Raw genomic sequence first — 21514 nt, 5'->3', positions numbered from 1 at the left:
GGTGGAGATCAGACAAATTTCAGCCATTTTCTGTCTTTATAGGTCTGTGAAAAACACTGTTTTGCCATCACATATTCCATATTTTCTGGAACATTCTGACCCTTGTGTTATAGCCTGTTGTGAATACGAAAATGGTAACCCTTGTCAACTATCAAATTCAGGAAACGTAACTACCCTACTTAAAAGACAAAGAATTACCATGATGGTAAAAGGCTAAGAGTAAAGGTATTAAAAGACCATTTTCAAAAGAAGAGTTAAGTCATGACCTTCCTGCAGATATAAAAATGAATACATGCTCAAGATTCGCTTCTGGTCATTAGTCAAAGACGAGCCCAGGAGATACTGTCATCTCTTCAAGAAAATAAAAAATGATACATGGAAAGACAGGAGGTTGAAATATGGATGGAGAGGAACAAAAACACTGTGTTTCTTCTTCCCACCCCCACCCCCACCCCACCCCCACCCCCCAGTGATTGAAGTGTGAAGTCAATTAAATCTTTACCGGACAGAGAAGATCTGCATGTCTATAAATTGCCTACAGAGATGTAAAATGGCTCCAAGGAAAGGAAAGACCAACTTCCCAGGCTGAAGGACCAAGGAATGCAGAGATGCAGACTCCCACTGCAGCAAGGACTTCCCAGGGAAACCCGACTTCCTTTCTTTTGGAATGGAAAAGGCCTTATGGGATCCCTGACACTCTAACTTGAAACATGACACCTTGGCATACTAAACATTTGAAGCCAAAGGGAGTGGAATTGAAACGTCTCTTTTGTGAACCAAGTCAGAAAAACTAGGAAGGTACCTGGTACCTTGGTGCAAGGAGCATCCCCAACTATAGAGACTATAGCAATCCAAACTAACAAGTGTCTTGGTTACTGCTGCTGTAATAAAATACCCTAACAAAAGCAACTGGAGGGACCAAGGGCTTTCTTTTGACTAGTGGTGTAGAAGAATACAATCTTTTGTACCTGAAAAGTCACAGCAGCAGGAAAGACAATGGTAGCAGGGGCAAGAGGCTGGCTGGTCACATGACAGCTACACTCACGTCAACAGGAAAGTGGGGCCAGTCTGTAAAGCCCCAAGGCCCACTTTAGTGACCCACTTCCTCCAGTGAAGCTTCAATTCCTGAAATTTCCACAACCTCCCCAAACTGGCCCGCCAGCTGGTGACCAAATGTTTGACCACACTATCTTTTGGGGGCACTGCACATTCAAACCAAAACAATAGGCCTGTCTGTGACCAGTTAACATCACCCTTTCATCTTCCAATCTTATTTTGACACCACAACACATCCTTCTTTAAGTCTAAGCACAAGACTATACAAATTAACCTACTTCTCTTCCTTCTGAAGGCTTTTGGCTCACATAAAATTTGTAGCGAATCAGTCACCTTGGGTTTTTACTTGATCTGCTTTGTTATAGAAGCTTTGACTGTGACACAAGTGACTGACAACACAAGGAAGTGTGTGTGTGTGTGTGTGTGTGTGTGTGTGTGTGTGTGTGTTATCCCTTCTGCACGTGATGCCTACACTGAAATATATCAACACAAAAGAGGGAACACTGTTATCTCTACTAAGTCCTTGAGACTTGGCATATCAGAAGAGAAAGAAAAGCACCATGCTTGTCTAGAGACAGCACAGATGGCCCTGTCAACTTCCGGTGGGCCTCACTCACTGTGTTTGCTAAGTCCAAAGGTTAAACAAACTAGCACTATGAAATAAATGTGAGTGGGGCCTGCATTAAGTCAAAGTTTCAGATAAATGTCTTCCCTACGGGAGTTCCTGTCCTGACTTCCTTCAGGATGAACAGCAATATGTAAGTTTCAACCCTTTCCTCCCAACTTGCTGTTTGGCCCTGGTATTTCATTATGGTTTTAAAAACCTGAGGACAATGCCTTTTCCTTTTTCTTGTTTGAACTGTAGGGATTAAGAAAAATGCATCAATGTCAGGTTGCTCTGCTCTGCTCTTCTCTTCCCTTCCCTTCCCTTCCCTTCCCTTCCCTTTTCTTCTTTCTTTCTTTCTTTCTTTCTTTCTTTCTTTCTTTCTTTCTTTCTTTCTTTCTTTCCTTCCTTCCTTCCTTCCTTCCTTCCTTCCTTCCTTCCTTCTTTCTTTCTTTCTTTCTTTCTTTCTTTCTTTCTTTCTTTCTCTCTCCCGTCCTTCCTTCCTTCCTTCCTTCCTTCCTTCCTTTCTTTCTTTCTTTCTTTCTTTCTTTCTTTCTTTCTTTCTTTCTTTCTTTCTTTCTTTCTTTCTTTCTCTCTCTCTCTCTTTCAGATAGGCTATTTTCGTGTAGTCCCAGTTGACCTCAAACTTATCCTCCTCCTGGCTCAAGCTCTCTGGTTGTGGTTTTATAACGAGTTTCATACAGTTATACAGTCCTTTTAAACTGTGACTGGCAATCTCATATTAAAAAAAACAAGTAAACAAACAAACAAACAAACAAAAACCTGTGATAGCTAGATACCACATCCAAAGGAAAACAATAGTAATACAAATATTTTAAGAGGAAAACCAAGGGTGGGGGGGCACCCAGAGGGGCCTTCCCTTTTGAGAAGGGGAAAGTGGAATGGGGGGAGAACCTATGTTTGGGAGTAGGTACTGGGAGGAGAGGAAAGGCTGATATCGGGTTATAAAGTGAATAAATAAATAAATAAATAAATAAATAAATTTAATCTAAAAAGAGAAAAATCAATAAATCCATAGAAGCTCTAATGAGACATGGATAGGGTTCAGGATGTGCTACGCCAAAATAAAGCACTATGGTATGTTGGCTATTTGAAAGTAGAGAGAGTTGAGTGAACTCCAGAACAGGACGATCTCTCTCACTTTCTGCATGCCTTCTCTAAAAATGGTTACGAAGCCTGAGGAAGATTTTCTGACCTCCTGAAGCTGGCCCCAGGACATCAGGGGGAAACACCCACTGAGCCCCAAAGAAAGAAACCTTCTTATCTCAGAGCTTTAAATTCTTGGAGAAGAATCTCAAGGAACGGATCTCGTGACTCAGTTTCTTATTATCATTAAGTTGTAGTTGGTGATCTATCCAAATTTCTCAAGAGCTACCCACATCTTCATCAAAACCAGGGCTAAAATGCTTAGAGCTATCTCTTTCTTTGGGTCTTCATGTTCTTACCAGCTCCCATGTTGTGTTAAATATATAATAAGTAAAGGTCTGCACTCTGCCTTTTGGCATCTAAAATTTTTCTCATGGTAATTGGGTATGATGGTGCATGTGTTTGATCCCAGCACTAGAACAGCAGAGGCAAGTAGATCTCAGTGAGTTCAAGGACAGCCTGGTCTACATATTGAGTTACAGGCCAGCCAGGGTGTATCATGATAGTCTATACTAAGATAAATAACAGGAAAAGGCATTGTCTTTGGGTTTCTAAAATTATAATGAAATACCATGACCAAACAGCAAGTTGGGGCGGGGGTGGGGGGGTGGTAGGTGGGGGAAGGAAAGGATTCAGTTGAAACTTACATATTGCTGTTCATCATTGAAGGCAGTCAGGACAGGAACTCCAGTCAGGAAGAAACCTGGAGATAGGACCTGATGAAGAGGCCATGAAGGAGTGATACTTATTTGCTTGCTTCCTATAGCTTACTCAATGTACTTTTTTATAGAACCCAGGACCACCTGCTCAAAGATGGCACCATCCACAGTGGGAGGGGCCTTCTCCCTTCAATCCCTAATTAAGAAAATGCCTCACAGCTGGATCTTAAGGAGGCACCTTCCTAACTGAGGTTCCCTCCTTTCAGATAACTCTAGCTTATGTCAAGTTGACATAAGACTAGTTAACGCAGGCATTTTTTCTTTCTCTAAACGACATTATTTTACAAAGGAACTTTGGAGTTAATATTCTTCTAGCCTTTCCCAGAAGCTCTGAGATATAGAAGATATACCAACATTGTATCTCATCAAAATGTCATGTTTTAAATAGTAACATATACATGCCTTCTGAGTTTTCAAAAGCCCAGTGAATGTTTAAGTAAATGCAAGTCAGCAGAATGAGCAAAGAACACATTTCTAAATATAGCAACATAATTGCTGTCATATAAATTACCTCCTCTATAAAGCCTTAGAACAGTGCAATAAAGGGCTTATCTCAACAAAGCTGAGATAAATAGAGAGGTGGACATGTCCTGAATGTCCAGGATTTCTGTCTTCATGACATGGCATGGGGAAGCCCCCTTTCATTTAATTTGTGTGTGGGTGGCTCTGCATGATGTGATCTTAAGCTGTTGAGAAGATGGGTCCCTATAGGAACTGCTGACTACTCTCCAGTAGGGCAAGAAAGCAAATGGGTTTCGCCTTCTCCCCACTTGTCCACGGATCTGTATTTCAAAGCCAGCTGTTTCTTTTCATAATGATGGTAGAAAACTGTTCCCAATTTTTCATAAAGACATTGCAAATTGAGTTCCCCCTATTCTTTTTCTAAAGTATCATTCAAACAGGGAATTTGACATCACAATGTCTTGCCAGTCTATGGTACCTGTTATTTGAATGTAGCTATCATATAAAAATATTCAGGGCAGTTTAATTTAGCTGTCTCTGAGATATTAGATATCTTCTCTGTAGTATGGAAATAGTCAACAACACGAATGTCTTGTCGTTTTAAAACAGATTATAAATAGAAAGGCAGTAAGTTAAACTAGGCTCCCTGGAGCCCGCCATCTCAGGAGGAGACAGAGAGATCAAGAATTCAAGGTCAACTTGGGCAATTCAGGAAGACTCTGCCTCAAAAATCAACCAAATGGGCAGTAGAGATGGCTCAGAAATTAAATGCACTTGAGTGCTCTTGCAGAGGACCCATGTTTGGTTCCCAGCACCCATATTGGGGTTCATAACTCTCAGTAACTATAGTTCTAGGAGATCCAACATCCTCTTCTGGCCTCCATGGGCACTGGGTACACATGTAGCGCATTTAGATACATGTAGACAACACACACACACACACACACACACACACACACACGCACGCACACACGCACACACGCACACACACATATATATATATATATATATATATACACACACACACAATCAACCAAACAAGAACAGGTAGGAATAAAACTGTGATTCAAAGTCATGCTCAATGTTTGAATAATGAAGGAAGATTGGTAGCCAAGTGGTAAGAAAGTACAGAGACTGAAGGTACAGAGTAGAGATGACTTCCTGTCTTGTATTGTCTTTAGAGAAATGAAGGCATCTACCCAGAGTCCTCAGAGAGTGATCATTTCCTATGCCCAAGTAGAAACCAAAGACTAGGAAGCAGGTCTGGACACTGAAGCTAGAACACAGAGCAGGGGTATAGGGAACTTGGGGATATAGAGAGCAAAGAACTATCTCTTTTCCCTACTGGTGTGTCAGTAACTAGATCTGCTGAAATAACATAGCAGGGGAGAAGAGATGCATATTTATTACATATTTATTACTGGATAGTGTAAAAAGTAGCACACACAAAGAGACTGAGAAAGAGTTAGAAGCTTTCTTCCCTTCTGCAGACGGAAGGGTAAAAGGAGATGTGGGTGAGGGTAGTGACAGAGTACGTGAGGTTAGGGAGCCCGTGGACCTGAAGAAAGACGGTAAAACCTGGGGTAAATTTCTCTGAGCTCTAGGTGTAGCATCAACTCCACTCCATGTGTCTTTAAGATGCACACATCCGTCTCCTCTGCTAATGAACTACCTTGGGAAGGGAGTCACAGCAATTGACTGTCTCCAGGAAGATCTGTCCTCAGAGGCCCAGAAAAGAACTTCAGAGGAAGTCATTGCCTGTATCTGCCGCTCTTCTGTTGAGGTTGAGAGAGGTCAGTTTTCAGAGATCATTTTCCAAGCCTCAATGGAGGCTCTGACAGGCAAACTGGGCCACTGATTTTTTTTTTTCCTTCATTACAAACTTTCAAAGTCTCCAGAATGGGGAAACTGTGTGAGCATAGCAAAAATGCAGGGAATCAGCCTCGCACAGTAAGGGAACTGCAATCATTAAGTACAATCATTTTGTATATAGTGAAAAACTATGGAAATTCATAGCAAGAAAGACATTATCTACAGGGTCTTGGGGGCAGGAAGCATTCCTTTACTTGACCAGAGAAGACTTAGCAGCCTTCTCACAACTTCCTGCAGTCCTTGAGGCCAGGCCCTTCCCTAGGGTGAAGAGTGGAATCTAGAGAGAACAGCAACACTCTAAAGCTGAGGTCACTCTTCTCTGAATAATCTAGAAACTGCATCACCCCTGGCTGGCCGTTCACACGTTCCTGTAGCCCATGATCAGCACTGTGTCTGGCAGTGAAATCTCTGAAGCTGAGAGGGAAAACCCTGGGTTTCTTCCTATATAGGGATCTGAAGTAACTGTGAAATAAAGTTTCATGAAGACATGGTGAAGCCAACATGCCATCTATAGATGAATGGATAATGAAAATGGGGGACATTGATATAAGGGATATGAAAAAAGAAGACTATCCAAAAGTATTATATTAAGATAGATAAGATATACATATATATATATATATATATATATATATATATATATATATATATACACACATATATACACATATACATATGATCATTGGCAACTATGACAAAAATCACTGTAAGAGAAAGGTGTTGGCTACAATGAGAAACCACCTGCAGCTGTTTGCTCCTAGGTGTAAGTACATTAATTAATGTATTGTCTTAGGCAAAGCATTGTCAAATATTTTAGGTGAAGATCACAAACAAAAGCCATTACCCCCTGCCTGTGGCAGCACAAAACTCTGATCGCAGCGCTTAGGAAGATGATGCTGTTTAAAGGCAGCCTGGGCTGCACAGTGAGACCCTGTCTTTAAAAGCCAACAAAGCCATACAGAGAAAACAAACAACCCTTTGGTCTAACTAGGAAACCCCTTCCCTCAGATAAGGGACAAACATAACTAGGTAGGTAGCTTTGACTGTGACCAGCAACCATGTACCACCAACTTCTTATGTGTTCAAAGACTGAGACACAAACTGGTACCTGATAGCATTTATTTTCTCTGTGTTCATACAACAAGGACACTGAGAGAGAGGGGAAGGGGCAGACATGGGGTAGAGGAAGAGGGAAAGGGGGAGGGGGAGACAGAGAGAGGCATAGACAAAGAAATAGAGACAGAGAGACAAACTGACATCCGGAGAGGCTGATGACCCATGAGAATTGCTAATAGTAAGGAATACCAAAAAGAAGACAAGAACAGGTCAATCTCTACGTTTCCTCGAGACAAATTAAATGTTGACATAATCCATAGTCTTAGAATGGAAGAAAATATTTGTATTGAAAACTGGTTATATTTTTTAAACACTAAGCAAGAAAATAATGAAAACATTGAAGTAGCCAGCAAATTTCTAAATCACTGCTTGAAAATAGAATTCTTTTTTTTTTTCCTTTTTAATTTTTCGAGACAGGGTTTCTCTATGCAGTCCTGGCTATCCTGGAACTGACTCTGTAGACCAGGCTGGTCTCAAACTCAGAAATCTGCCTGCCTCTGCCTCCCGAGTGCTGGGATTAAAGGCGTATGCCACCACGCCCGGCGGGAGGCTTCTTCTTAATGGCAGAAATTCCCTGGACTGTTACTGGTGTTTGCAAACCCAATGTGTGTGTGGTTTTGAATTGCTGTCACTCAGATCCTCACTGTCATGCGTAGTTACTTATTAGGAAACTTTCACAGACTCACAGGGAAGAGGAGGAGGCACCGTTGGGAGGATACCTTACGTCCTGTAAATGCATTCCATAAACTCAGATTTACACCTTGATGCTGATCTTCAGATATCCTGGGATCCATCACATGACTCGTTACCTCTCACCTCCCATTCTCCATCCTATTCCCATATAACCCTCACAACTGAGAAGTAGGAGAGAACAACAAAGATTAGAAAGGAAATGGGCCATACATACCTTTAGACTGCCTCTTGCTGATGCTAATGATTAGGGTTGTTAAGTTGTTTGGGGGCAAATCCAATTTCCATTGTCAGGGTACCTCCAACCAGCAATCCAACAAGACAGCAAAACAGCCACCCAGCATTAGCAAAGCAGCAGGAACCAACAGCAGCCAGGGCAGCAGCAGCTGCCACAGACCCTCTCGGGACTCTCACATTTACCCCCTCTCTAGAGTCCCCAGAATTCCAAACATAAACTATCTACAGCTATCAAAAAATCATACCCCTTCCAGAGTACAAGACCATCATAGCCTGTGTGGACAATATGAAACAGCTCCATATCCCACACCTGATATTAAAAGAAAAATATATTCATGTAACATAACTAGGTTGTTAAAGATACCAAAATTCTCAATACAGATGATAGGGGGTGGTAATGGTAGTAGTGATGGCGGTAAAGATGCTGTTGGTGGTAACCGTAGCCATCACTCAAAAGGACTTAATTTGCTTGAAGTATTGTTCAAAGCCACTGGCATACCTCCATCTCAATAAGTGCTAGCTCTAACAACCTTTTATGGAGATGGAAAACTGAGGCATAATGGTTCCTCCCTCTGAATATGAGACATGAGATAATGAAAAACAAGCTTTAAAGAAAAGCAACCTTTCCGGGCAATTGTTGCACACGCCTTTAATCCCAGCACTTGGGAGGCAGAGGCAGGCAGATTTCTGAGTTTGAGGCCAGCCTGGGCTAAACAGAGAAACCCTGTCTTGAACACCCCGCTCCCCCCAAAAAAAGAAAAGAAAAGCAACCTTTCACTCTACCTCCTTCTCTTTCTGTATTCGACACATTCTGTTTTCAGACAGGGTCTCATATACCCCAGGCCACAAAGTTAACAAACAGCTGAAAAGTAGTCTTGAACTCTTGATCAACTTCCTTTCACCTCCCAAGTACAGGAGACATGTCACAACCTGTCTCTCTTTTCTATTTATTATATTGTAGGGTGTGTGTGTCTGTCTGTCTGTCTGTCTGTTTGTGTGTCTGTGTGTATATGTGTGTGTAGGCCATGGCATGATATGAATGTAGATTCCAGGGCCCAGCTTGGGGGAATCAGTTTTCTCAGTCTACCATGTAGTATCCAGACCTAAACCTCAGATCATCAGACTTGGCTACGTTCACCTCTATCTGCTAAACCCTCTCACTGGCCTAGAAACCAATCTCCTACTTTAAAAATGCATGGATGGAAAGGGAGCTCAGAAGTCGTCAGACAAATGAAATTATCGCTTAGGTAAAAAATCCAAATCTTGATAAAAACCAAACCAATTTAACTACACTACATTATATTAAATCCTTTCAGGTTTTATGGGTTGCCATAGAGATATATTTAGAAGTCATCACAGCTTTTAAAAAAGTCTTGTCTTGCAATTGTTGATAACATTGGTTAGTGGGAACTGCAGAAGCCAGCTGGAGGCAGTTATATTCAGTATATTTTTTTTCTTTTAACATTAAGATATCTGCTGATAGTGCGAGTGCTGCTGATGGGAATATGGGTGTGAATGTGTAGAGAAACACACGGTTGTTCACATTTTAATTGAATCTATGCTTTTAAAGGGAAAGGGGAGGGGGCTGAAGAGATGGCTCAGCAGTTACTATTTGAGGCTCCTACAGAGGACAGGAGTTTTGTTGCTAGCACTCATGTTGGGTAGTTTACAGCTACCTTTAATTCCAGCCCCAAGAGATCTAACACCTTCTTCTAGCCTCTTTCGATATCCATATAAATGTGTGCATACACACACACACAGGCATATACCTGTGCACACACACAAATTAAAAATTCTAAATTAAAAAGAGAGAGAGAGAGAGAAAGGGACAGTGCCTGCTAAAATATTGCATATTTATGTTCTAAGAGAGTTTCTACTACCCACATTTTAAAGAGCCACTTTCATATTGGAGCTATTCCTTCATTAACATGCCCAGCTATCATCCCGTATAATTGCTGGCATTAGGTTTCTTTTAACTCCATCCAGCACACGTGTCCTGCTACTTGCAGCTTCCAGAGTAGAGTACACATTTGTTATGCCACCCAGAGAGAAAAAGCTTGACAATTTCTCCAAAACGCTCAGCTTACTTTATTAACGTCACCTAAATGGTGACACAATTGGTGTCCATTTGCTGTTGCTGCCTGGGAAATATTGAAATGTCATTATACCTTAGCCCTTCATCCCAGCTTTATCTAAAATTAATGCTTTTAGGCTCAATTTATGCCTGTCAACAAGTAATGATCATGGATGTGAGCCGGCTCATAATCCAGGGGTACTAAGTTGCAGAGGGTTTCCATGGAAACTGTTTTATTGCATTTTTCTCTTCTTGATTTAAGGCATTTGACAATCATAGCAACTGTTTGCCAGTCTTCACACATCATAAAAAATTCAAAAACACAAACAACCAATAAGAGGAAGAAATGGAAGAAAATTGAAAGAGGAAGGGAAATGTTCACCTGTTCTTGGACCTCAGTAGAAACATAAAAAAGAAAAAAAAAGAGAGAAATAAGTGACAGCCTAATATTTAACATAGACCTTTTGTGAATGCTTTATCTCTCAGACAGTCCAGGCGTGCTGGAAAATTCAATCAGTGGTTAGTCACCGAACAGGCCTGTCTGGTTCGGTTTGTTTATAACATCATGTATCTTTTATGATCTCTGGGACTTTAGCCTGAAACAGCATTTTCTTTAACAAGGGCTGTGCTTCTCTAATGTTGTTTACTATATTCCAACCACTGGAATCGCCGTACGTTTCCCTGGGAGCAAAGGTCTGCAACGAAATCTTGCATGAACGCGTTTATTTAGAATCTAGAGATTTTTTTTTCTTTTTCTAAATTCCTCTTTCGGTTCATATAACATTAATCATTTTGCAGGGTCAGCTGAGGTCACTGACACATTCTCAGCAGTATTAAGGCAAACCCCAGACTAATCACAGACATTAAACCTGGGAAGAGGAGCAGGTGAGACGGCCCTAAAATTAGACATTTGTTCAAACACAGAGGACAGACAAGCAAAAAGGGATTAGCTTACTGCAGTTTGTCTTGGACACAGCCTGCCTGCCTTTACCACAGGTGGTCATATAGACCCCTGAACATAGGCCCCCTTTTTCCTGTTTCTGGAAGCTTATTGGTCAATCTCAGGTCTTTTCCAAGATTTGAAATGAAAATTCACTCATCAAATATTTTTTTTTTCAGTACACACACAACAGTGGGCACCACCTACTCATTGTCTGTGCAAAGATGGAGACACAGCTCTTCTCCTTATCTCCTCCAAGAAGTGTGTGATCTACATAGGCTGACACCAGACATGTGCAATGGAAATAGGGCTCAGTGGGAAAAAGAAGAGAATGACTTGATGTGGCCACCAGTCAGAAAACACTTTCCTGGCGCTGACATTGGAAGCCAAAGGAGAAAAGAGTCAGGCAATGGGAACTAAAAAAGTTTAGGGACTGCTGGTAGGAACGCATGATGCTGTATGCTTTCCAGATGTCATAGGACAGGCAGAGCCTGTAAATGTGAAAGAAAGTGGCCTGAGATGGGGGTTACGTGTAAAGAGTAACGCGAAGCCTCTGAAGAATTTTATGTGGAAAAAAGTGGGGGAGGCTGATTGTGTCACATCTTGGTTGTAGTTTTAGAGATGATGGCAGATCGGGTGGCAAGGAACTAGAATTGCTGTCTCTAAAGAGCATGGTGCTGAGAAGTTGTCCTAACAGCTTCACTGTGAGCACAGAGTGGAAAGAGGAATCTGGAAGGTAGGAAGGGACCACTCCCTTGAGTTTCTAAAGAAAGCCAGAGGGTTGGCATGAAGGAGAAATCATGCCAAGGGGACTGCAAGCTGATCCACTGGGGTAAATGTACAGAAGGCAGTGCTAGTAGCCAAGACATGTGGTCAGGAAAATATTTCAGTGGTTGTTCCCATTAGGATGTTGAGCCAGGCTTGGTATTAGGGCACTGATGAGGGATGGAGGGGGTGTCTTAAAAACCTTGACTTACATTTGCTTAAATCATAAGAGAAGATAAGAATGTTAAAGCCATAAAAAATAGGAAGAAGGAGAGTTCAAAAAAGAAATTATGTGAGAGAAACTATTTTCTATTTGTGTGATAGCTTTTTTTTTTTTTTTTACATTAAGAGAAAAAAATACAGATGAGGAATTTTTATGTTTTTATCTTGGTAAAGTTGGCACGTAGGACAATATTTCCTGAAAGACAGATAAAATTCAAAAACAAACATTAGATTAAAATATTTTACAGTGTTTGCCTACACACGTAATGCAATCTGTATTTAAGATGCTAGTGGGTTCATATTTAGAGAGTAATGTTTCAAATAAGAAGCTTAACATTATATTGAGCCATGGCTGCTTTAAATGTTCATAATATGCATATTTAAATATGTACTTACATTGTATATGACAGATTCACACACTTCCCATGTCAACTACCATACACTTCCATTAAAGATTTATTTATTTTTAAAAATACATTTTATACTCTCATAAAAAAGGGAAATTGAATCATAAAAATATACACGAAGTTAGTGTTTACAGTTTAACTACAACTCCACTAAGATTCCTAAGAGTTCGGGGATTGTGTCTCTTGTTGAGAAGTGTGTTGTTCTTGCTCGAGGAGCTTTGTGATAGCTGGATTTCCTTCAGACCTACACAGGACACGTAGAAGGCTCAATGGTTTTCATCTCTACTTGAACTTATCTTCATTAGCACTGGAAGTGTAAGAATTGGCTATTATCCAGTGGAAAGAGAATATTGAAAAGTTAGTTCTGTGTGTGAAGACCCAGACAGGGAGCATATACATTTCAATGAGTATGTTGTGGTCTTATATAATAACTCATTCATTCATGTAGTAATTCATTCATTCATATAGTAATTCATTCATTCATATAGTAACTCATTTATTTAACAATCATTTATTGAACTATAATGTTCAAGACTCAGTAGATAATTTTAAGATGTGTGTGTGTGTGTGTGTGTGTGTGTGTCCGTGCCTGTGTGTGTGTACGTTTAAATGTGTCTACATGATCCACAAGACATTTGTATAGATCAGATAACAGCTCATTTAAATCCATTCTTTCTTATTATGTGGGGCCTGGACATTAAATTCTGACTTGACAACAGGTGTTGGGCCCCATTTTGGCTCTGGTTTGGGCCTTGAGGACAAACCTGAGCCTGGCTCAAGTTTTGAGACCTGTCTCAAGTTTTGAGACCTGTCTCAGTCAGTTCCATATTGGGGTGACTCAGCAAGACCTATTTGGCCCTGCCTCTGCCCTGCCATTGCTGATACAGAGTTTTGCCATTGGCCCTGTCAGTCACTCCATACCCTCTGTCACCCTTCCTCACCTCTTACGTCATCTTAGCACACCAAAAATCCCCCTCCTTATGTGCTTAACTTATATAAGCGAAAGGCTGATGCCTTAAAGTTGAGTTTCTGCTTTGATAAGACTCTGGCCTGGTGTGTTTCTTTTGGGCTGTCAACACTCACCATCCCACTCAACCCCAGAGAGACCCTGGTGGGACCGGACCTCTCTCCTCTCGCCTGGACCTGCCAGCAAGAAGCCAGCAAGCAGACATCCTTTCCTCATCTCCTGGCTCCACAGTCTGGTTGATTTTGTGATTTGTTGTGCAAGCTGTGCTTTGTACAACTCCTGGAAGGGCCATTCACACATAGATTATGTAATCCTGACTTCAGCCAATTGGCTTTTTCATCATTCTGGCATGATACCATGTCATCTCCATTAAGAAAATCTGTCCCTTAAATACAATAGTAAAGGGATGGGCCACCTTTCTGTTCAAGTTTGATGTAGTTGCTTGAAGCCTTCAATTGTTTTTTTAAACATCTGTTTTCTTTTTTTAGTTTTTTGAGACAGCGTTTCTCTGTGTAGCCCTGGCTGTCCTGGAACTCACTCTGTAGACTAGGCTGGCCTCAAACTCAGAAATCTGCCTGCCTCTGCCTCCCAAGTGCTGGCATTAAAGACATGTGCCACCACTGCCCGGCAAACATTTGTTTTCTTAAGAATAGGCAAAGGACTCTTGGTTTCTAGAGACACATAAGAGGGGGCTCAAGGCATTCTCCCCCAAAATATAGGACCCATCACATATCTTTGGATGACAGCTTTAAAAGACATTGATCTTTTAACAAGAAAAACAATCTCACCATACACTAAAGGTCTCTAGAACTACTTCATGATTTAGGACATTCAGTACCTGTATGAACATTCTTTCTTTACTCACACGCAAGGAAGCGATGGGTGGCTTTTGGGGACACACAATAGGGTGGGTCCCTGTGTGATATTTAATCTTAACTGGGTTGAGAAGTGACTAGGAGATGAGTCAAGCACACTTTGTGTGTCTTTGAAGAAGATATTATTAAATAAGGGCTAATCTACTCTGAATGTAATGACATCATTCCCGAGGCTGGGGCCCCACATGGATTAAACAGTAGAATGGGGAGGGACAGTTAGCTCTCTCTACTTCCAGGCCACTATGATGTGGGATGCTGCCTTAACTGCTCCCTCCCTCCCAGATGCACCAAAACCTCTAAAACTGCAAGCCAGAAAAGCTCCTTCCTCTCTTATGTTTTTTTTTCTTTTTGGTATTTTTGTCACAGCAATGAAACTGACTCAAAGCAGAGAATGGACAATGTGATCAGGAGACCTCAGCTGGGACCTCAGCTCCAACACTGTGAAATGTGAATAACTCTCCAAGTTCCCCCTCCACCATCCCCAAGTCCCCCCTCCACCATCTCAAGCAATTATTTGTTGCTGTGTTTCAAAGAAGCTCCAAACTGAGCAAGCTTCCAACAATCTCCATCTTATGGCTGAAAATCATGTCGGCCAACAAGTTAGAAGAGACTTCACAAGGTGTTGCTTATTTATCTTGGGATCAGGGATCAGACATGAAATCAGAGCCAACCATATGGTCAATTTTCTGAGGTTGCACCCTCTAAATGTTACTGGTTCTCAATCTGTGGGTCATAACCCGTTTGGCAAACCTCTATCTCTAAAAGCAAAATTATATTACTATTATTAAGAGTAGTAAAATTATACTTATAAAGTTGCAACAAAAAATAATTTTATATTTGGGGGGAATCACCACAACATGAGGAAGTATATTAAAGGGTCAAGTTGCAGTGTTAGGAAGCTTAAGAACCATTGTTCTAAAACATCTCATATGTCTCTCTGGGCTCCTCCCCTGTTCTTCCCCAGGAGTGACAAGCCAACTTAGACTCATTCATACTGTGATCTCAAGGTTACAGCCACAAACAGGGTAAGGCCATGTATGAAGCACTTTACATTTGTGCTTTCATCATCTATTAATGTCCCTCCTATTGACCAAATCAAAGCTGGTGGCCAAGCTTAGCTGTAAAGACAAAGAAATTGTATGTCAGTGAAAGAACAGGATTACACTAATAAAAGGGGAATGCAGGGATAAGATCCATTTAACAGGTGTCATGCAAACAAACACTCCTTTTTAGAAAATGAGGATGTCTGAGGTACGACATATTATGATTACTAAATCATAATGTATTGCAATTATTAAATAGTCCCTGTCCTCCCTTTTGTTGCCTAGATCACTGGGACACAAACATGGAAAGGGAGTAGACCAAGACTGATTGCAGTCTCATGATACAAGGTTCACGGTACTTAACTTGAGTTCCCTGGAACTTAGTTGAAGCATCAGGAGAGATAATAATGCTATCTGAACATTGGGTGGAATCTATTCTTAAGGTTATATAGAGAAAAGGTTTGGGGACTCAGTTTCCCTTGATCGAAAGTAACAGATATGGGAGAAAGCAGAAAAGATAATAAGAATTAAAATCCAAGGTAGTAGAACAAAGGTCATAGCTACTGAGTTGACTTTGTGGTAAAGAAAAGAACAGGATCAAAGGCTGCACTCTGTGTACCTGAGATTTAGTAGTCTGATAAGCAGAAAGGCAATGTATCATAAAAGATTCTTATTTGACAGAGAAATGGAGCCTCTTGTGGGGATGTCTAGAAGATTCTGAAATCTCAAAGTAGCTGTTTTATGAAAAAGAGACTGTGGTTGTTTGAATAGCAATGTCCCTCATAGGCTTATATATTTGATATAATATATATACTTAGTCACCAGGGAGTGGAATTCTTCCATAGGAATAGAAGGATTAGGAGACTGCTCTGTAGAGCAGGCTGGTCTCAAACTCAGAGATCTACCTGTCTCTGTCTCTCAAGTGCTCTCTCTCAAGGATTAAAGGCCTAAACCACTGTGGTGGTTTGAATATGCTTGAACCAGAAAGTAGCCTTATTAGGAGGTGTGGTCTTGTTGGAGAAAGTGTGTCATTGTCGGGGTTGAGTTTTGAGACTTTTATCCTAGCTGCTTGGAAGACAGTCCTCTTCTGACTGTCTTTTGATCAAGATGCAGAACTCTCAACTCCTCCCACACCATGCATTCCTGGACTCTGCCCTGCTACTGTCTTCATGATAATGGACTGAACCTCTGAACATGTAAGCCAGCCCCAAATAAATGTTTTCCTTTTTAATAGTTGCCTTTGTTTTAATATCTGTTCACAGCAGTAAAACCCTAAGACAGAAGTTGGTACCAGGAGTGGGGTTCAAAGCCCCACATACATAGTTCCGGGTAAATAAAGCCTTAAGTCCAGGTGTAGTGGTGCACACATTTAATGCCAGCATTAGGAGACAGAGATATGCAGATCTCTGAGTTTAAGGTCAGTCTACAGAGCAAGTTCTAGGACAGCCAAAATAAGGCAGTGAAGAAGTTGGAGAATGGAAAACTGATGATAATGTAATAGAACAAGGGGCAGGGGCTGGGGGCATGGTCCAGCTCCAGCAAGACACAGAACTCAACAACTTTGGCCACGTGGCTCTGGCTTTAGAGTCATGAATAGAAGGGAATACTGAGACAATTGATGCTGATTAGCTGGAGCTAAGACATTAGCAGTGATTAAGAAGAGAACAGCATCACTGAGATGAAATCTTCTAGGAAGTATTTTCTGAGAACACAAAGAAGCTGTGTTCCAGAGATCACCAAAGTTGTACTTTGCACTACAGCTGGACGTGGTAATGCATGAGAATCACCCAGGTGGTATTGGTTTTGACGTCATGAAGAGATCATGGACAGCAGCTGAGGCTTGACACTGTGAGAGGTCAGGAAAAGTCATTGGTTAAGGTTAGCCTCAGTTGCACTTGATGGCCTAGGACTAAAGGGGTCATAAAAGAAAGTTCAGGCTTGACACTATGAAGGGAGCCTATGAGAGGCTATTGGTGAAGTCTAGTTGCAGTAGCAGACTCTAGTATTGGAGATGCCAGTATCATGGGATGATGATCAAGAACAGCAGCAGCAGTGGATTAAAGTCAACCGGAGCCTAGAGTCGTACAGAGGACATAACTGGGGAAGTAACCAAAGTCTTTTGGAGGAGCCCAGCATATAATGTATAGATCCTAGACATTGGAATAAGAAGCTATAAAGTTGAAGCTGTCTTTGGAGACCCCAAGATGTAAGAGATACCTGCTGAGAAAACTGCTAAAAGGGGATAGGACCAGCCCAAGAGAAAGAAGTCTGTTGCTGCTGAATGCCAGATCTACCTCATTCTTAGTTAGGGTTTCCATTGCTCTCAACAGACACCATGACCAAGGCAACTCTTATAAATGCAAGCATTTAATTGGGGCTGGTTTATAGATTCAGAAGTTTAGTCCACTATCACCATGGCAGGACGCATGGCAGCAGGAAGGTAGACATGGTACTATAAAATGAGCAGAGAGTTCTGCATCTTGACCTGAAGGCAGCCAAGAGAGAACTGTCTTCCAGGCAGCTAGGAGAAGGGTCTCAAAGTCCACACCCACAGTGACACATTTCCTCCAACAAGGACACACCTCCTAATAGAGCCATTCCCCAGGTCAAGCATATTTAAACCACCACAACCTCCAACCCCTGGCTTAACTGTCTTCTTGCCTTGGAGTCTTTTCACAGCAGTCAAACAGTGACTGGGAGAGTGAAAAAAAAAAAAGTGTTGACATGGAAAGGAGTTTCAACAGCTGTAGCAAATGCCAAGTTTCATATCATGCATTAGAGTGACATCATTTTTTTGTTGTTGTTGTTTTTTGGTTTTTTGTTTTTTGTTTTTATCTGAATTTAATTCCCCCCTTTTCCTTTTTATCTGATGACTTTTGCCACAATTACAGTGTATGGGGTTTTAGGCTCTGTTTACAGAGCCTGTCCAGTACACAGCCAGGCCACCAACCACCTACCTTGGACTGTGACTCTGATCCTATCTTTTCTCCCATCCCATTTCCGCATACCATCTTGCCTTCTGTCTGGTCCACAATACATTCTCTAGATAAGAGCCCAGCCAGTATTTTAAGAACAGAAGTCAGATTCTATCACTTCCCTCTTAGTACTTTCCAGTGGTTTCCATTTTCACTTAGAATGAAATCTAGCCTCACACATGGCCTGGATGAGCCTGACTGACCTCATTCCTATCCACATTTCTAACAGCAGAGCTCCCCACCCCCTCTGCATTTCCCTTGCTCCTGTCCTCTTTGCCTCAAGACACCAAGCCCATTCCTGCCTTGTGACCTCTGTATAGACTGGTCTTTCTACATAGAGAGCTTTGGCCCAGATTTCAAATGTTCTTCCTCTTCCATGTGCTTTCCGTGCTTCACCCTTAGACAGGTATTCTCTGGCCTCTATCAAATGCTGCCTGAACCAGCCCACTCTGTTCTTCTATTATTTTATTCTCCTCTTCGTGATTACCACTCTATAAAAATATCTGATTTTCTTGGTTTCCTTTTATTTATGGTCTATTCTCATCCATTCAGTTTTAAACATCACAAGACAGAGTATCGGCTTTGGTTTCCTGATCAAATGCAGTTTATGTCGTTTTAAAATTCCCCCTGTTGCCAGGTTTCTAGATTTTTCACTCCAGACACCTATACCTTGGTGCATAATGTTCTCTAGTCCTCAACATCCTTCAGGATATCGCGCCTCCTGGATTTGATGACAGTTGGAGAACCATAGTTCCCAGTTGCTTCCTTTCCCTTGGTGTGGTCTAAAACTAAATGTACAATTAATATGAAAATGACAGAAAGTCAACTCTTCTATGATTTTTCTCTCATAAACTGATCCCAATACAAATCTTAACTCTGTCCCCTCCGCAAAGGGTCCCTAACCCACAGAATATATTTCTCTCTGTTCAGTCTTCTCCTCTCCATCAGTCTCGTCCTAGTTTGTCTGGATCCACATTATATCAACAAGGACATCTGCTTGCTTTCCTTGTGCTGTGTCAAATTTGATAACCACTTCCCTTCCCCCTGTCTTCTGCAAAGTAGATGACAAAATATTGGCTAAAGAAGTCCTCGGATGGATATCTGCCACTCAGAGACCTCTAAACTTTTCTCTGGAGCACTCATCAGTCCCAACTCAGGCCCCTCCCTGTCCAGCTTGCACCCCTCAGCTTACACCCCTCACCCTTAATCAGCACGTCATCTCACATTTATCTTACAGCTTCCTTTAGTTAACATCAGATTTTTACAGCATTAGTTTTTCTCTCTACTTCACTAGTACTATTTTTACCACTGAAAACAGAGGCAAGGGTTGTAGCTGGCTGGGAAAATGAAGGCCTAGTACTTGCCATCTCTGAATCTGATCCCTACAAATGAAGAACAGTTTGTGGGTTTTGTTTTTGTTTTTATAATTTATTTTTAAACCTCCTTTTTGACTGATCTCTTTATCATGATAAAAATATCTGTAATTCAGTCAATAATTCACTCTTTCCAAGGACTTTATTACCTCCGTGCGTCTTCCTGAAGACACAGGCACCTCATCCATTCTGTAACATCAGTCTCATTTCTTCCTGAAGTCATGGTCATACTACTGCACCGCTGCCTCTCAAATTGGATATACCTTCAGAGTGACTCAAAGGCCTCTCTCCGATCCAGATTCCTGCATTTCACTTCCAAAGTTTTTAACAAGAATGGGGTTGAAGCCAAGGTTTTTCATTTCCATTAAGTGCTAATATAGCTGGTCTAAATATCACATTTGGAGACTTAACAACCTAATGGTGTGTGTGTGTGTGTGTGTGTGTGTGTGTGCGTGTGCGTGTGTCTTGATCTCTTTCTGTATCTCTTGCTGTACTGGAACTTACTATGTTCCAATAGGGACAATAGGCTGGCCTTTAACTCAGAGAGATCTACCTATTTCTGCCTCCCAAGTGCTGGGACTAAAGGAAATGCCAACATATTTCTACTTTTCTAAAACCACAACAAAACTCTCCTTTGATTTTTTTCCAGAATCCTCTAAAACTGGTCTCTGACATTTCCTACTTCATGGTCTAACTTGCTCAGAGTCGTTTCTGTCGTCTCCTTTTCCATTTTCTGAGTTCATTCTGATACCATTTAACTATCTCTTAGTAACTTCCACCATGGTCCTCTGGTGGCCAAGTTTCAAGGTCACTTTCTTCTCTGGCTTACTCTCACCCAGTTCGTTTTAATCCACTAAGATTTATTTCTCAAAATGCTTTTCTTCTTATCAGTTTGCAAATCACCATGTTGTACTACAAAAAGTAGAGTGAAGGAGCTAGAAGCCGCGATGTTCGAGGAGAAGTTTTGAAATGGGTTCTAGCCTTGCCAAAGTTCCCAAGCCACACAGAGCCTCCTTCTCAGGGTTCTCCTGGTGTCTCTGTCTCAGCATATTTTGCTTACTACACTGGAATATCCTGTCCCTTTAACACATCCAGCATCTACTTGTCTTCTTTGCTGCCCTACTGGCATTTGTGACTCTCCAGGTCCTTCTGCTCCTTGTGATATTGTCTTATTTTTCACGTCTGAATTTAAATAGCAGCTTATCAGAAAGTAAGGCATGTCATTGCCACCAACTTAGTCATTAAAGTCATTTGTGCCAGACGTTGTCCAATCCTGTCTATAAACCCAACACTCTGGAGGCTCAAAAGTTGGAAGCCAGCCAGCCTGATCTACATGTTTGTAGGTGACTGGCCTTGGACTCTTAGTGAGCACCTTAAAAACCAACAGAAATGACAACTGTGAGTGCCCTGCTTGCTCTGTTGCATTTTCTCCTCAGCTAAAATGCTAGGTTTGTTCTGCTGACGCAACATTAACTCCCCAGTGTCTACCAAGGTGCCTGACCCACGGTTGGTTGGTGGGAACTAGATACTCTATGAAGTCAAGAAGAAATAAATGACTGTGAGAGAGGGAGAGGACTGAGAGCCTGCCTGTTTGTTTTATTGAAATCCATAACAAAACAATTCAACAAGGGAGGAGTTCTCCTGCATTTAGTGTGTTCCAGTGTTTTACAACAACCATGCAGAATTTTAAAACATTTGATCTTTCCTATATCTGTTAAGTAGTTACATCCAATTCTCTCCTCCCCGCCCAGTCACTAACAACTGACACTCCACTTCCATTGTCTCGGGGTTTAACTGTTCTGCATACTTCATAGAAACGAGATAATTCAGCATACGACCCTTTATGTCTGATTTCTTTCGTCTAGTGTAATAGTGTCAAGGTCATCTACATTATAGTGCCTGAGTACTTTGCTCCTTATTACAGCTAAATAATATTTCATTGTATGTGCG

At 41.4% G+C, this 21514-nt stretch overlaps 2 long non-coding RNA genes across 2 annotated transcripts in view; one reads left to right on the top strand and one right to left on the bottom strand.

Annotated features, from left to right (window-relative positions):
- Gm4221 (predicted gene 4221) overlaps positions 1-21514 on the bottom strand; it is an 88106-nt gene that overhangs the window by 39369 nt on the left and 27223 nt on the right. The gene's annotated exons all lie outside the window — the stretch shown is intronic.
- Gm41731 lies at positions 1720-16452 on the top strand. The gene is made up of 2 exons (XR_877436.3): positions 1720-1814; positions 14540-16452. It is a non-coding gene; the product is annotated as a predicted gene, 41731 (long non-coding RNA).

This window comes from Mus musculus, chromosome 18 (assembly GCF_000001635.26).
Source record: "Mus musculus strain C57BL/6J chromosome 18, GRCm38.p6 C57BL/6J".
Classification (NCBI taxonomy): domain Eukaryota; kingdom Metazoa; phylum Chordata; class Mammalia; order Rodentia; family Muridae; genus Mus; species Mus musculus.
Note: the sequence above shows the minus strand (reverse complement) of the source record. Positions and strands in the feature narration are given on the sequence as shown.